The sequence below is a fragment of the Tachysurus fulvidraco genome, chromosome 1 (assembly GCF_022655615.1).
Source record: "Tachysurus fulvidraco isolate hzauxx_2018 chromosome 1, HZAU_PFXX_2.0, whole genome shotgun sequence".
NCBI classification, from domain to species: Eukaryota; Metazoa; Chordata; class Actinopteri; order Siluriformes; family Bagridae; genus Tachysurus; species Tachysurus fulvidraco.
In genome coordinates this window covers 51,605,819-51,622,491 of record NC_062518.1, presented here as the reverse complement: position 1 = coordinate 51,622,491, position 16,673 = coordinate 51,605,819, and the positions used below count along the sequence as shown (strand labels likewise).

The 16,673-nt window shown below is 36.9% G+C and overlaps 1 pseudogene; it reads right to left on the bottom strand.

Annotated features, from left to right (window-relative positions):
• Window positions 1-848: 848 nt before the first annotated feature.
• Window positions 849-1,358, bottom strand: LOC113653809 (annotated as a pseudogene).
• Window positions 1,359-16,673: the final 15,315 nt, after the last annotated feature.

Sequence of the window (16,673 nt, the reverse complement as noted above, 5' to 3'; positions counted from 1 at the left end):
GACCAAACTTCCCATGACTGACATGTGAGATTATTATATATATATATATATATATATATATATATATATATATATATATATATATATATATATACACATACACACACACACACAGTGAACTTTACAACAACAAACCCTGAGCTCACACACACAAATATGAAGAAGTGCTCATTAATCAGAGAGAATGTGGTGGCGGCTCTTAAAGAGCCTTTGTGTACATTAGACAGAATTGAGGTTTAAGCGCGCTCTCCGCGAATACGGCGGGCCAGCTGCCTTAGGGCATGATGGTCACTCTCTTGGCGTGAATGGCGCACAGTTGGTGTCCTCGACAGACCGACCAGGTATGCCTCGCTAGCCTCCTGCAAAGCCATGACGGCCGAGCTCTAGAAACGCAGGTCGGTCTTGAAATCCTGAGCGATTTCTCTGACCAGGCGCTGGAAGGGCAGTTTGCGGATAAGCAGCTCAGTAGACTTCTGATAACGGCGGATAATGGCGCTGGCGAACGCTGTCTATTTAGCCCTACGCCGCCCTGTTCTCATTGGGCTGATTGAAAGCACACATCTGCCGGATAGAACCTGTTACGTCACCTGATGACTATTGGACCGTTCTCTGTCACGGACACAGTTGGATACCCAAACCGCCCACCCCTATTTTACTGGCGCTCTCAGTAGCACAGCGCTTTTATTTTCTGTCAGCAACCCTACTGTCTCTTGGTGTCATTAGACAGCAGGCTTCATTATTTATTATTATTGTTGTTATTATTATTATTATTAATGTTGTTGTCAGGTCATCTGTCTTTAAACAAGACCAGTTATAATTAGTGTTAGATTAACACTTATTTGGGGAAATTGTCTTTATAAAGTTGACACTCACAGTATTAATAAAAAGCAGGATGAAATTGCACTTTGTCAATAAAAGTGGGTGGCTCTTAAAAGAGCCTTTTTATATGTTGAGAAACGCAGCGCTGAGCGAGTTTACTTGGTCTTGACGGCTTTCTCGGTCTTCTTGGGCAGAAAGCAACGGCCTGAATGTTGGGCAGTACACCTCCCTGAGCGATGGTCACTCCTTTGTTCAGCTCCTCGTCGTTACGCCACAGCGAGCTGTAGGTGACGGGGAATGATACGGGTCTTCTTGTTGTCACGGGCGGCATTACCGGCCAACTCGAGGATCTCAGCAGTCAGATACTCGAGCACGGCAGCCAAGTAAACCGGAGCGCCGGCACCGACGGGCTGGGCCATAATTACCTTTACGCAGAAGCCTGTGCACACGACCCACGGGGGAACTGCAGTCCGGCCCTGGATGAACGAGTCTTGGCCTTAGCCCTAGTTTTACCGCCGGTTTTTGCCTCTTCCACTCATCTTGTAGCTCAGGATACGTTTGTAAGAATAACACCGAAATAACAGCGCTGTTTCTTCTAGCACTCTGTCATATAACATCACGGCATCTCTCTTATGGCTAAGATACTTGTGACGGAAGAACCAATCCGAAACACGCCGTAGAATTCCAGGGTCAGTCCTATTCTATTGTACATCACATGCCCCTCCCACTGCCGTGTGTGTTGTGTGTTGTGTGTGTGTGTGTGTGTGTTGTGTGTGTGTGTGTGTGTGTGTGAGAGGGAGAGGAGAGAGAGAGAGCGAGAGAGAGAGAGTGAACGAAATTAAAATAAATAAAGACTAAATGCATATCATTGTAGAGAGAAAACAATTTGTAAACTGATTTATGATCAGTATCTTGATTATTCACTGGTTTATATCTATAAAGCATATATTAGTACAGAAGAGAGTAAAGACAAATACACATGGATTTAAATGTAAACTGTCCAATTGTCCCTAGTTGTTCATACGTTTATGTGAAGGTGAATGTAGAAGTCTGTAGCTGCCTAAACACTCGGTACAGAATCACTAAAGTCACCATGACGTCATCATTTTGTTTATCATGTTTATCAGAATAGGAACAGCTCTTTAAGCGAAAACATGGGTGGCTCTTAAAAGAGCCATTTGAGGAGTAAAAAACATAAGAAACACGTTTACTTCTTCTTGGGAGCCTTTTTTGGCCTTCGCTGCTTTAGCCCTTACCTTCTTGGGGGTCGCCGGCTTTTTGGCCCTCTGGGGCTTTGGCTTGCTTTCTTGGGGGTCGCCGGCATTTTGGCCTCTTAATATTTTGTAAGTTGTTCTTCTTCCACATCGTATCCTATCCTTGGACGAGGAAAACCGCTATGGGCCACTAGGGCCTGTTTTTCTTGGTCCTCGAACCTGCCTTCTTGGGCGCTTTGGCCGGCATGGCGGCAGGAGCGGGAGCAACTTCAGCCAATTCCTCGCTTCTCTCTCTCTCTATTCTCTCTCTCTCTCTCTCTCTCTATCTATATATATATATATATATATATATATATATATATTATATAATATAATATATATATATATATATAGTAGAATAAACGAGGTGTAACGCTGTACGCTGTGTAACACAGGAACCTTCCTCCTCTCGCCCGGGGGGCCGGGCTAAAAGTAAGCATGAGAACGTTGTAGACTTAACCCGGGCCGTGGCTGATGACTGTTTCTCAGCGACGAGCGAAAATACGACGCTGCAGACAAGATCCCGAGCGTTCAGCAACATGTTTGTTGAGCAGGGACTTTGTTGCTCGCTACGAGATCACGTCGGGTCTCGGGAAAAAGGACAATGTCGTGCAAAGAGAAAAAGACAAAAAGAGGCTCGGGGCTTGTAAGTCGTGTTTACTGAGTTGTGGGAGAACCTTGTGAATGACACTGATGTATTTGTATAATATATATATTTGTATAAATATAATAATTGTAACGGAGCTCCGTTTGTGCTGCGTAAAGCACATGTATACTAGAGACAGACAGTCAGTGCGAGTTGCAGTTGTCCATTTGCGTGTGTTTTTGTTTCTGTTTGGTTTTCTGTTTAGACTTGTTGCTGTTGTTGTGTTCCCTTGTTTGTGCTTGTACCTTTGTCATGATCTGGTCTTCCACACTCTGGCCTGGTGCTCTCTCTCTCTCTCTCTCTCTCTCTCTCTCTCTCTCTCTCTCTCTCTCTCTCTCTCTCTGTAAGTAAGGACTCCCTTCTCCCTGACAGCGCTCAATAAAACTTCAGCTAGTGATTAAAAAAATTTTTTTGTTTTTATTTATTTATTCATTACCTCTGATTGAGTGATCAATTATATGAAAGTAGTTACATTTTTTACAACATTAAAGGAATAAAAAGAATATAAACTTTTCACTTTTCACAAATTCCTTATTAATCTTCAAAATGAGTTGAATTTTTTTTTCAAGAATTCATTTCAAATTTTCACCTTCTAACATTTACATAAAAAATCACTAGATCTCAGCTCAGAACGAGCTCTTATATGAAACGTCACTTCACATGTTTACTCACAGTTCATGTTAAAGTCTGTAATCCACCTGAATTGACAGTTCACCGTTTATCAGTTCAGTATAAATAAATGGACAAAAGAGAGAAAAGCACCATTGGGCAGAGCGATGACCCTGCCCACTGTACTTTTAGGTAGTTTAGATTAGGGTATGCAGCTAGATTTTTCTTTGCTTTCAATTTATTTAGCTAAAAAAAAAAAAAAAAAAAAAAAAAAAAACATTACATGAGGCTCTGTTTTTAATTCTGTTCATTTTCTTTACACTGTCCATGTTCTCCTACCTTTATGAGTTAGCTCCCCTGTCTCTTTGTGTCCTGAGTCCTAATGTTCTGTCTATTATTTCTTGTCATTTGGATCATTAAAGTAATAATGTCCATATCTGCTTTCCCCCTCCTAATTTTTTATTTATTTTCACCTCTCATATTAATAGATATGACATCAGTATATATAATTATGTGTTGTATTAATAAAGTGTCCACTTTAGTAAATGATACTAATACAAATTTCTATGTAATTGAGCATGGTGATTATTCTGGGGAAGGAACAGATTGATCTTTTGTCCTTTACCTGGTCTCTACTCAGGAGCGCTGCTTCTTTAGTGTCTTTACATATAATAGTGAAGTCCTTTTGTGGAGATTTTCTTTTTGTTGTTTTTTTTTTCACCCTTAAAATAAAGATAAAGCATCATAGGGTCTGGGGTTTATTATATTTAATAAAAATTACATTCAATAACCAATAAACAAATATAATGCATTTACTGACAGTCACTATAACTCTAATGTATAAAATTTTTTAAATGCTGTCTAAGTTCAGTTTAACATTCTTACTGGGTTTAAGTCTGATGTAAGAAAACATTTAAATAAAAAAATGCAAATACATGATTTAGTAATAAAAGTCTTATTCCGTCCTTTTTCTTATCCTAACTTCCCCATGTTTGTTCTGCTGATCCACAGTCACCTGGTTTGAAGTTCAGGACAGTATACTATATAAGAATTTATATCTCAGATCACTGACTTTTTCCTTGCGACACACCACCACTAGATGGCAACATCTGAACGCAGTAAGTGAACCACACCATGTGCTGCATCTCTTACTGCTCTCTTTCAGTAAACTTTCATCCTCAACATTAGTGTGCAGAACATTTCACGTCAACAACGTATGACATTACTGTACAATATTTAATACATTAAAAGTAAATCTGACTGCATCCATGAAATGTTACCAGCATCAGTAAAGCTGATATAGACCAACATCTTCACAGAATGTTTATCTAACACAGTTATATCTCTAAACTGCCCCAATAGTATAAAACCATTCTAATACTTAGTTAACAATGTTAAAGATTAATGCATCTTTTGTTATAGTTTAATGTTTTAGTTGTCATCAAACTGATGTAAAATGTATACAGTGTTAAAGTTACACACCATAATAGTCAGAGCACTGCAACATTTTTATTAAATAATTTCAGTCCATCCATTCATCATCCATCAATTTTCCAAAATGTCTTAACCTCTGTAAAGTCACAGGAGGATAGGAGCCTGTCCCAGCATCTCGGGCCACAGGCAGGGTACACCCAGTACACACACACACACACACACACACACACACACACACACACACACACACACACACACACACACACACACACACACACACACACACACACCTAACAGCAATTTATAGTGAGCTGAATTTACCTCATCTGCATGTTTTTAGACAATGGGTAGAAACTGGTGTATCAGGAGTTTGTATCAGAAGTTTGAAACTGGTGTATCAGAAAATGTATTTTTTAATATATTGTATTATATTTTCCAGTATATTTACATATATGTTTGTTCTGTAATATATTTGTTGCTGTTTATTTTGTTTCAGAATAGAAGACCCTATTTGTTTTCTGAGAGAGATATCCTGGTGTCCACTATACAGAGAATGCAGGAGGACAAGGTATTGAACCAAACTAAACGACCTACTTAATTTAAAAGGACATAATGACAATTTTTTAGGGGAAGTGGCTAATTAAACTCACATACCATAAAGGGAGATAGAGACAGAGTCCTGGAAAATAATTAGCCAAAGAGAGAGACAGAAATCATAACCTAAAGACATCATCAGGTTGTAATTTGTACTGTATATAAGGAAAAGTTAAAGGGACGGGAAGTCTGTGTCCGTACTGTTCTTATCAGTGACAGCATGATTCGTATCTCCCTGCTCCCGAGTCATAAAGCTTGTATCTCCGATAAAACTTGACTTTGGGAAAATGTTGTGTTAATGTTGGTACACAACAGTATATGATAGTAATATAAGGTATAATAACAACTTTAACGATACAATGTTTAATGACTAAAAAAAAAAAAAAAATGCCAATTTTTTTAATTCCCTGAAAAATAATGGTTTTGGAAATACGAGGATTCAGCCCGACAGCGACCATATGTGGAACCAATGAGATTTGTGTGCATTTATGATACATTGGCCAATATAAGTGGGCATTAAACTTGTGCATTAAATAATGCACTATGAAGTTCTCCTTTCCTTTTTACCCACACATATTTCTACCTGCATATTCACAATTTAAATATGTATTCCAGTTTTTTTCACCAGCTAAGAAAACAGTACTTTTGTAGAATCTTGTTATTCTAAGGCACTTCAACAGCGGTAAATTGTACAGAATTACAGCCAATTTGGTCAGTCATGAGTGTGAAATGATGTCTGAATATAGTACTACTATTTAAAAATGTTTTGCTGATAGATGCTTGTAAATATGTGTAAATGTGTCTACAGTTTTACAGCAGATATGGTCCGTGTATCTTTTGGTCATTCGACTTTCCATTTAGAAACGGGTATTAAAAAACAAAAAAGAGTGGCTATTTGATTTTCGTTTTTAAATACAAAAATTACAATTGAAATACAACATGTTTTTTTTTTTCATAGTCAAAAATGGATGAGTAAAATTTTAAAAATGGTTTGATTTTCATTTTATTTTTCAAATAACAAAGAAAAATAAAATGACCAGAAACAGAAACGAAAAAGGCTCGTTTTTTTATATTCTGAGACCAGATGTGGTCATTACATGACAAGAGCACAGGGGCGGCGCCAGATAATTTTGATGGGAGGTGCTGAGGGGGAGTAATATACAGGTTATTATTTTTTATGAATAATAAAATAAAACTTATTTTGTTTATTTTTTTATTACCAGCGTATTTATATATAGGCTACAGCCTGCTGATCCCAGGGAAAAATCTGTAGGGGGTGCTATAGAGGTGATTTTGTCTTTCTTGGGGGTGCTGAAGCACCTGCGATAGGACCTCATGAATCAGAGGTAGGCTATATAATGTAAGGGAGTATGTGGGGTCAAGGTATGGGGAACATATGCACATTTTCACAGATACTTCAAAAGATCAAAAAACAGGTTATGTGGGTTCTACATTCATAATTCCAAAATCAAAAGTATAAGAACAATAAGATATCGGATCGTTTATCAGTGTATACAGTAGAGATGTTTGCAATAATTATTGCAATAAAGTGGATTAGTGAAGTTAAAATATCCAAGGCAATTATATGTTCAGATTCTAGCTCAGTCGTAATAGGTCTGACTGAGCAGAAGTCAGAAACTACACAAGACTTGGTAATATAGATTATTCAAGAATTATATTCACTTAATCAAATTAATGTAAAAGTCAAGGTTTTGTGGGTTCTGGTTCATATTGGCTTAAGAGGAAATGAAAAGGCAGATGTTTTAGCTAAAAAGGCCATAGAACGAAATTAAATCAATAATCAAAAATAATGTTCTGAAAATATGGCATCAGTGGGATTCAAATATAAAAGGTAGACATTTCTTTCAAATTCAGCCAACAGTGGGTAAAGGAAGAGTGTCAGGTAGGAGTTGATCTGAAGAGATCATAATTACTAGATTAAGATTGGGGCATACAAGATTGAACAGTACTATGCTAAGCAAACGTCCAACGGGTCTATGTGAGGTATGTAGTGTTGTTTAAAGTACTAGAAAGCAATACTTGAGTAAAAGTAAAAGTATCGTACTAGAAAATGACTTCAGTAGAAGTGAAAGTCACCTTTTAGAATATTACTCAAGTAAAAGTCATAAAGTATCTGATATTACTGTACTTAAGTATCAAAAGTCATTTTCTGATATTTAATGTACTGTACTTAAGTATTGAAGTAAAAGTAAAAGTAAAATTTCAGTGATTTTCAGTAGGTTATAAGATCAGGGCGGTTCTAGGGTTTCATCTTTAGGGGTTTTAGCCCTCAGTGAGAATTTAAACACAAGAAGAGTTTCATATTATATATTATATGACAACATAGTAAGCCAAAAGTTATGGTATTATTAAATGGCCAAAAGTGGACACCAAAACTTTATGCATGATGTAATGATGTCAGTCTTGAATCAGATCAGTCCATGTATGTGTGAATTCTCTACAAACAGTGTGTGTAATGAATGCAGTCATTAATAAACTAATATTCACAAGACAAAGACCAAAATCAATAAATGTTATTTTTATTTAGTATTGAATGGATTGTTTGCATTAATATTAATATCCCCAATTAACGTTAAATGCCCCCAGCTCTGACTGCGCGGTGCACGCTGCGCGTACCTGTGGTGCGAAGGCGTTAATACAACTAGGAGCAGTGATTCACCAAACCTCACTATTACAGTCACACCACATTTCTGCTGACTTTATTTTGTACGTAACGAGTAATGAAGATGCTTAGTGGAAATATAAGGAGTAAAAGTTTACATTTTATCTCGGAAATGTAGTGGAGTAGTAAAAGTGAATTGAAAAGTGTCATAAATTTAAATAGCGAAGTAAAGTACAGATACGTTACATTTCTACTTAGGTACAGTAACGAAGTATTTGTACTCCGTTACATTACAACACTGGAGGTATATGTGGTGTTAATGAAATAGTTGTAATAATGCATTGTGGGAGATATATTGTGTTGAAAGGAATGAATTAAAGAATGAACTAAAGAATAAGTGTGAGCACTTTAAGATAATACATTTATTAAATCCAGGTAGAAATATAATGCCAAAAATGTTATTTGTTTATTTTTTTTTTGGAAAGTACTTGTTTAAAAGCGTATATAAGTGGTTTTATTTATTTATTTATTTATTTATTTATTTATTTATTTATTTATCTATCTATCTATCTATCTTTCCTGCCATGAGGCTGAGTGAGGAGCTGAACACGCAGCGCCGGATGAAACTCTATGAAGCATATATGTGGGTATAAGAATAAGGAGTGATTGTATTGGTAATTTGAGTAAATAATCATAGGGAGAGTGTCAATGGCCCTTTTGTGCGATAGGTAGCGGTAATGCACTTAAATGTCTGCGATCTGCGTTATAGCAAGAAAAGAAGAAGAAGAACCACTGCCGTGTGAGTGTGGATTAGAAGAAGAAGAGACAGTGGAGCATGTTATTTGTCAATGCATTAAATATAACATGCAAAGAGTAAGGTTTTTAAAGATGATGTTAAAGAAAATGGGGGTGCATGAGTTGAATCTTAAGAGAATATTAAATGAAGAACAAATTATTAAAGTTTTATTATTTTTCTGAAAGAAAACTGGATTAATGAAAAGAATTTTAACTGTTTTTTTTTAATTATTTTCAATTACTATTATATATTACATACAACCCATTAGTAATAATATTTATTTTATATAGTTATTATTATTAGTTTATATATATATATGCAGATATATACACACTGATCTCTGGCCCACACTCCAGTACAGCAGGTAGCGGATATGCACCTTAATTGCTAGTTGCCTCCCGCCAATAAGAATAGAAGAAGAAGAACCACCTGCTATTGCCACACCCTAGAGCCACCCATGCAAGAGTGCCAAAATTGGACGGAGCGGTGGCACATTGGACGTACTGTGTAATCGACCGCGATACACGAACCGACATGGATCGCTACGTCGTTTTCAGAAACAATAAAAGAGTGTCTCTCAAGGAAGACGACATGAGTGCAGAAAAACTAAGTCGCATATTTCAGGTAAAAGAAATGCATCAAGTTGTAGCTTGATAGCTTGCTATAACGTTAGCTGAGATGTTCCAGGGTGTCATGTCAAGATTAAGTGGAAAATTTGGTTCAACCATGCTGCAGCCGTTGAGGTTAAAAGTCAAACATGCCAACATACAGTGTGTGGTTATATAAGTAGAATATCATCAAAAGTTGATTTATTTCAACTAATTCCATTCAAAAGTGAAATTTTGTATATTATATTCATTCATACACACAGACTCATATGTTTCAAATGTTTATTTCTTTTAATTTGATGATTATAACTAACAACTAAGGAAAATCCCACATTTAGTATCTTAGAAAATTAGAATATTACTTAAGACCCAACCCAAAGAAAGGTATTTTTTAGAAAATCTTGGCCACCTGAAAAGTATGAACATGAAAAGTATGAGCATGTGCAGCGCTCAATACTTAGGTGGGGCTCTCCTTTGCCTGAATTACTGCAAGCCAATGCGGCGTGGCATGGAGTCGATCAGTCTGTGGCACTGCTCAGGTGTTATGAGAGCCCAGGTTGCTCTGATTGTGGCCTTCAGCTCTTCTGCATTATTGGGTCTGGCATATCACATCTTCACAATACACCATAGATTTCTATGGGGTTTAGGTCAGGCAAGTTTGCTAGCCAATTAAGAACGGGATCCATGGTCCTAAACCAGGTACTGGTAGCTTTAGCACTGTGTGCAGGTGCCAAACCAATGGTCGTCTTTTCAATGATCGAAGACTGTCAGTCCGCAGTCTTCCCCATGATTGTGTAGCCTACAGAACTAGACTGAGAGACCATTATTAAAGGCCCTTCTGCATGTGTTCTGAGTTTCAATATTGAACCTTTTTCACAATATTCAAATTTTCTGAGAAGATACTGAATTTTGTCAGTTTATAATAATCAAAATTAAAAGAAATAAACATTTGAAACATATGAGTCTGTGTGTAACGAATGAATATAATATACAAGTTTCACTTTTTGAATGATATTCTAATTATATGACCAGCACCTGTACAAAAAACATACAAAGACGGTAGTGAGGCTAGCCTAACACCACTAAATTTAGTACAGACTTTCAAGTCTGCCTCGTGGATTGTCCGTAAAAAAAATTACCTTTTGTACTGTACTTTAAATAATTTTGAGATTTAGCATTTGGATAAGTTTTCCTCTCAGTAGTCACTGAAAAATATGACGAAAAAGGCTTGGAGATATACACTAGTGGTTATTTGTCTTATTCATTTCTTGACAGGTCTCAACTCAAAGTCTGTATATGACTGACGACGCAAATGTGGCCATTTTTCCTGGCTCATCGGGTCATTTTAGCTCATATGAACTCACTCCAAGAGCTCACTATGAGATTCATGGTGAGAAGGACACCTCGCAAGCCACAGCTAGCTCAGGCCGACGTTTTACATTTATGCGAACACCTGCAACTACTAGTTCAACTGCACAGCGGACTCCCCCACAGACACTGTCTCTAAAACATTTCAAAGGTAAAGTTGGTCTAGATCGCTTCTCAAATGAAAGCCATTTATAGTTTGCCAATTATGGGAAATAAAATATAATTAGATATCTTTGCAAAACACAGTTAACATTTGATGATATGATCATATCAACTCCAGTTGGCACTCTTTGTCTTCTTTGTAGTTTCATTTACACTATTATGCACATTTTAACCCCGACTTTTATAACCTTTGCTCATGGAATAATCTTGTCAGCAAGATTATGTCAAACTAAATTTTGTATTTATTGTTGATAAACAGAATACATAAAACCATAATTCATTGCTAGGATTATGAATGCCCTGTCTTTCATAGCAATTATTTTATTGATATTCTTTCAGATCAATTTTCCTTGCTGAGGTGGTTGGCGGGAGGCTGAGTCCCAGCAGGATGGTGGTGATCCAGTTGTTAGAATCTGAGGCTACCCTTCAGGGGATAATCGGAAAAGTGCAAGATGCCATTGGAAGCCATGATCCCATGGTATTGACTGATGCGCAGGGGAATGCAATCTTGGAGTCTGAAGGAACAACAGGTGGGAAACATTTTTTGTTGTACTTTTAAAACTGCAATATGTACATAATATGTAAAATATCCAAAAACCACTAGGCCAGTGTAATGTCTTTCGTTTACTTGAGTACTTAAAATCTCCCAAATGTTTGCAACTATTTGTAAATCATGAGAAAATTGCAATTTTAACCAAGGCTCCGGGATATGTGAGTAGGGTTGCAAAATTCCGGGAATTTTCAAAGCTGGAAACTTTCCATGGGAATTAACGGGAATATATAGGAATTAACGGGTTCAAACTTTTGAAAATCTTTTTTTTATAATGTTTGGCACAATTTATTTTTTGGATCTCAGGGTTTCTTATACATTAACACAGCAAAGTAACTGAGAGCCTGTTAAGATATTCCCATAATCAGGGAAATTGAGCTTGTGTGTGAGATAAGTGTCTTGTTTTAAATGAATGAATTTCTTAAGCAGCAGCCCTGACTTGGGCAGGCTACATTCATAAATAAAAAGCCTTATTTATTCCTTTTCTAATTTTTCCAACAAAAGTTATGGCTTTTAGCCCACCACCACTACCAAAACGCATCACAGAGCCTACCACATGTCACTGCAGCAATCCGAGAGCTCACCAATCTGGCTGCAACTCAAAGAATCATCCTGACTCCTTCCCAGCTACAGACCATCAAGCAAAGGTTCTGCTGTGTTGTTTGTATGATTAGGTATCCCAATAAATGTTAATTGTCCCACATGTGAAATCATTTTGGATCCATTTTGTGTAGTCTGTGCCCGAGTTTGAGATTTCCAAATACACATACAGTATGTTATTACATTCTCTAACAAAGGTCAGCTGTGTCTCATCCACTACAATTAATTACATGTACTGATGCACTTTTGTAACATCCCATGATGTAATGATACAATAACAGACATTTTTAAAAGTTAAATATAAGGAAACACTGTTATCCGGTACATCAAGAACATTTTAAGGGCAGGTAGACAAACACAGATAATGACTGACTAGTTTTTCTAATTTTATTTTTTTATTTTTAATTTTTAGAGTTCATCGAGGAGCCAGTCTTTACACAGTGTTGCCGAAGCATTATTGGCTGCAAAACATGTGTGGAACAGTGGCAGGAGACCTCTGTGTACTGTGCAAAATGTAGAGGGAACACCACAGGCAACAACATATTTGAGGTTAATGGTTTGTCAGAAGCATTTTCTGTTCTGAGATCTCTTTTTGAAGAGGAGTAGCATTTTGCACTTTTATACTCACAAATAGGCATGTTGTATTTGACTTTGTTTTATTGATTCAAAAATTGAGTTTTAATGTTAATTTATTTATATGTTTAGGCTGGTTGATGTGATTGGTGTTCATTGTTCTCACATTCTGTTCAAATAGAGCAATCTGCTTTTCACACATAGCGCTGAGTTGTGGTCATAAGACAGAGCAATGCCTGTTTGTACGGAGCCAAGTCATTGTTCACTGCTCTAGAGAACAAGTCTGAAATGTCTGAATATTGCTCAGCAAACTGATTCTCAACTCTAAGTTTGTCCTGTTCAGTTGAAAATGGATCAACTCCAAAAGTTGAATGTGTGGTCAGTGAGGATCCCAACTGTTGGCTGTAAAGGTCTGCTGCATCAACTGAATGAGGCAGCAGCTCCTGTGGGATTTTATTGGGACATCCACAGCCAGCCAAGTCATTTGGTACACCATTTGAGGAAAAATAATTATGCAGAATTCCCAGTAAATCTGTAAATGTATAAACCCAGCAGTCATTATGCACATTTACACTTGGTCCTCTGCTTAAGGACCATTTTCCCAAATGGAATGTAACATTAAAAAAAAACGATGTAACTAGAATTTAAATGTACTTAAAAAATAAAATCTACATTTACATTTAGGCCAAGGTTAATTTTGATTTTAATTTAATGGGATCGTAAAAGTCACATTCTTAGCCGTGTGTATGCAATCCCTTGTGTTCACAACAAGACATAGGCTGTTACCTGAAAACATCTTCATAGATGGCAAGGTTGTTTTTTATAGGCATTGTAGAATGAGCTACAACCTTTTTGCTGAAGCCATCAATGGCTAAAACATGGGTGACCCCAAACATAGCCAGTTTTTCGTTTTGGTCCATATGGATCTTATGGCCCATGTATCCAGCTTGATATGGTATGGGGTTGAGATTGTGGGCACCCTGAGATAAACAATGTACTGAAACTATATCATATAAAAAAATTCCCATTAGTCCTTTATACACTGCATCGGTTGCAGGTTTTATAAATGTAACGACGCCTATTTGTGTTGTCCCTATAGATAAATTAATATGAATAATTATAATGAATAAATAAAATAAAAATGAGGGTATTTGGTTTGATTATACTATACAATTGTGTAAGTTTTATTTTTTTTTAATCTTAGACAAGCTAAGTAACTGCAGCTAAACAACCATATCAAAATACACATTAAACATAAATTGGAATTTCGATAATGTAAAATATTAATGTTGAGACAGTACATACCTGACGTCTGGCTTCATGGTAAGACTGATGCCTAGTTCTGAGCACTGTTCCAATTCGAGTCTCTGCAGCATGCACTTCTTTCATGGCGAGATACCCCTTTATCATCCTTCTTCCATATGTAGGTCCCGTCTAGATTGTAACAAATTAACATGATTTCCAGTTTCCAAAATCATACCAGCTGATATATGTTTATCATGCCAGTGCAGCATGTGTATGTCTGTGTTAAGGGATTTGTCAGTGTTGTAAGGATTATGTTGACAGCGATTACTTACAAATAATGGTAGGCTGAGGCTATTTAGTGTGATTTATTTACTATTTGTAATAAGCGGGCATAAAAGATGCCAGTTGAAGACCCTCTGGGGAGGCAGGACATATGTGTGTGCATATAGGCCTACATGTTAGTTCTCACACATGCACACACACACACACACACACACACACACACACACACACACACACACACTAAAAACGGGGGGATATAGCAAGTACATACCTCGGTTATAGCTTTTGCCACCTCTAACTCCAAATGCGCGTCGGGGAGTCCCATCACACTTAAGCCATTTTCAGCACAAAATCTCCTCACATTTCTTGCAGAACATCCTCTTGCTCCCCCGCTTTCATGTGATATCCGCACAGAGATTTCTGCAGATGACAGGCCTTGTTTTGCCATATCTATTATCATAACCGAGTACGGTTCCAAAAACATTTTAGTATGAACTAAAGTAACATTAGCACAATCTCAAATTTGGCACGGATCATGTAAATGACCACACCTGGTCTCGGAATATAAAAAACGAACCTTTTTTAGTTTCTGTTTTCTGGTGATTTTTTTTTTGTTGTTATTCAAAATATAAAATGAAAATCAAACCATTTTTAATATTTTACTCATCTATTTTTGACCATGAAAAAAAAACAAAACAAAACAAAACATTGTATTTCAATTGTAATTTTTGTATTTAAAAACAAAAATCAAATAGCCACTCTTTTTTGTTTTTTAATACCCGTTTCTAAATGGAAAAATTGAATGACCAAAAGATACACGGACCAGATATGACCATTTTTAATGTCTTTTTTTTATTATTTTTAACAAAGATTACTAAGTATAATAATTTATTACTCATGGTCAGTAAATGTTAGTTAATACATTACATTTGAACTAATGATCCTTATTGTAACGTGATTATAATTTTTCCCAGTAAAATCACTGATTGATGCTTTAGTTCAAGATCTTCATGGCGCTTGTTTCAGGAAAAGATAAATGGATTTTCAGGTGTGCTCTTTTGTTGCAGGTGAGAAACTAGTCTGCAAATATAACCATAGTAACTGTGCAGCCATACCCTAGCAACCATGTAGTGCACCTTACGAACCATATTGCAATATAAAGAAGCCATATCTCAGTTACACAACATAAAACACTCAGCACGATGAGGGGAACTGACGTCATGTGTAGCCCCGCCCCCAAAATAAGCGAAATAAAAAAATTTAGCACAACATGGACATGTCATATATCAAAACACTCAGCATGATGAAGAGAACTGACATCACGTGCAAGCACATTCACATTTTCTTTAGGAAATGTACCATTCTAGTTATTAGGGGTCAAGCCCCGAAGGGGCGTAGACACCTATTGTTATTGTCGGTTTTCTTATTATTATTATTATTAGGGGTCAAGCCCCGAAGGGGCGTAGACACCTATTGTTATTGTCGGTCTTCTTCTTCTTCTTCTTCTTCTTCTTCTCCTTCTAATTAGGGGTCAAGCCCCGAAGGGGCGTAGACACCTATTGTTATTGTCGGTTTTCTTATTAGGGGTCAAGCCCCGAAGGGGCGTAGACACCTATTGTTATTGTCGGTTTTCTTCTTCTTATTATTATTATTATTAGGGGTCAAGCCCCGATGGGGCGTAGACACCTATTGTTATTGTCGGTTTTCTTCTTATTATTATTATTATTATTAGGGGCCAAGCCCCGAAGGGGCGTAGACACCTATTGTTATTGTCGGTTTTCTTATTAGGGGTCAAGCCCCGAGGGGCGTAGACACCTATTGTTATTGTCGGTTTTCTTCTTCTTATTATTATTATTAGGGGTCAAGCCCCGATGGGGCGTAGACACCTATTGTTAGTGTCGGTTTTCTTATTAGGGGTCAAGTCCCGAAGGGGCGTAGACACCTATTGTTATTGTCGGTTTTCTTCTTCTTCTTATTATTATTATTAGGGGCCAAGCCCCGAAGGGGCGTAGACACCTATTGTTATTGTCGGTTTTCTTCTTCTTATTATTATTATTATTAGGGGTCAAGCCCCGAAGGGGCGTAGACACCTATTGTTATTGTCGGTTTTATTATTATGATTATTATTATTATTATTATTATTATTATTATTATTATTATTATTATTATTATTATTATTATTCCTCTTCTTCCATTGAAGTCAATGGCAGCCCATAGAACCGTATGTAGGAAAGTTATGTAATTTGGCACACATGTATAGGCCAGTCTTAGAAGTTACTATATTAGGGAGATCCTCTCGGACCACATCTCCAGGGCGCTGAACACATTCTGACTGGTAAACTACTCTTTAAATTTAAATCTCAATAGCCATCCTTCACCTCAGCACATTGACACAGAAAATGCACACATAGCTCACCCTATAGAAACTGTGTCTGTTCCCCGAGCAGTGAGATCCAAAAGTAAATACACGAGAAGTATAATGTGTTTGTTGTTTCAGTTAAAAAGCTATTA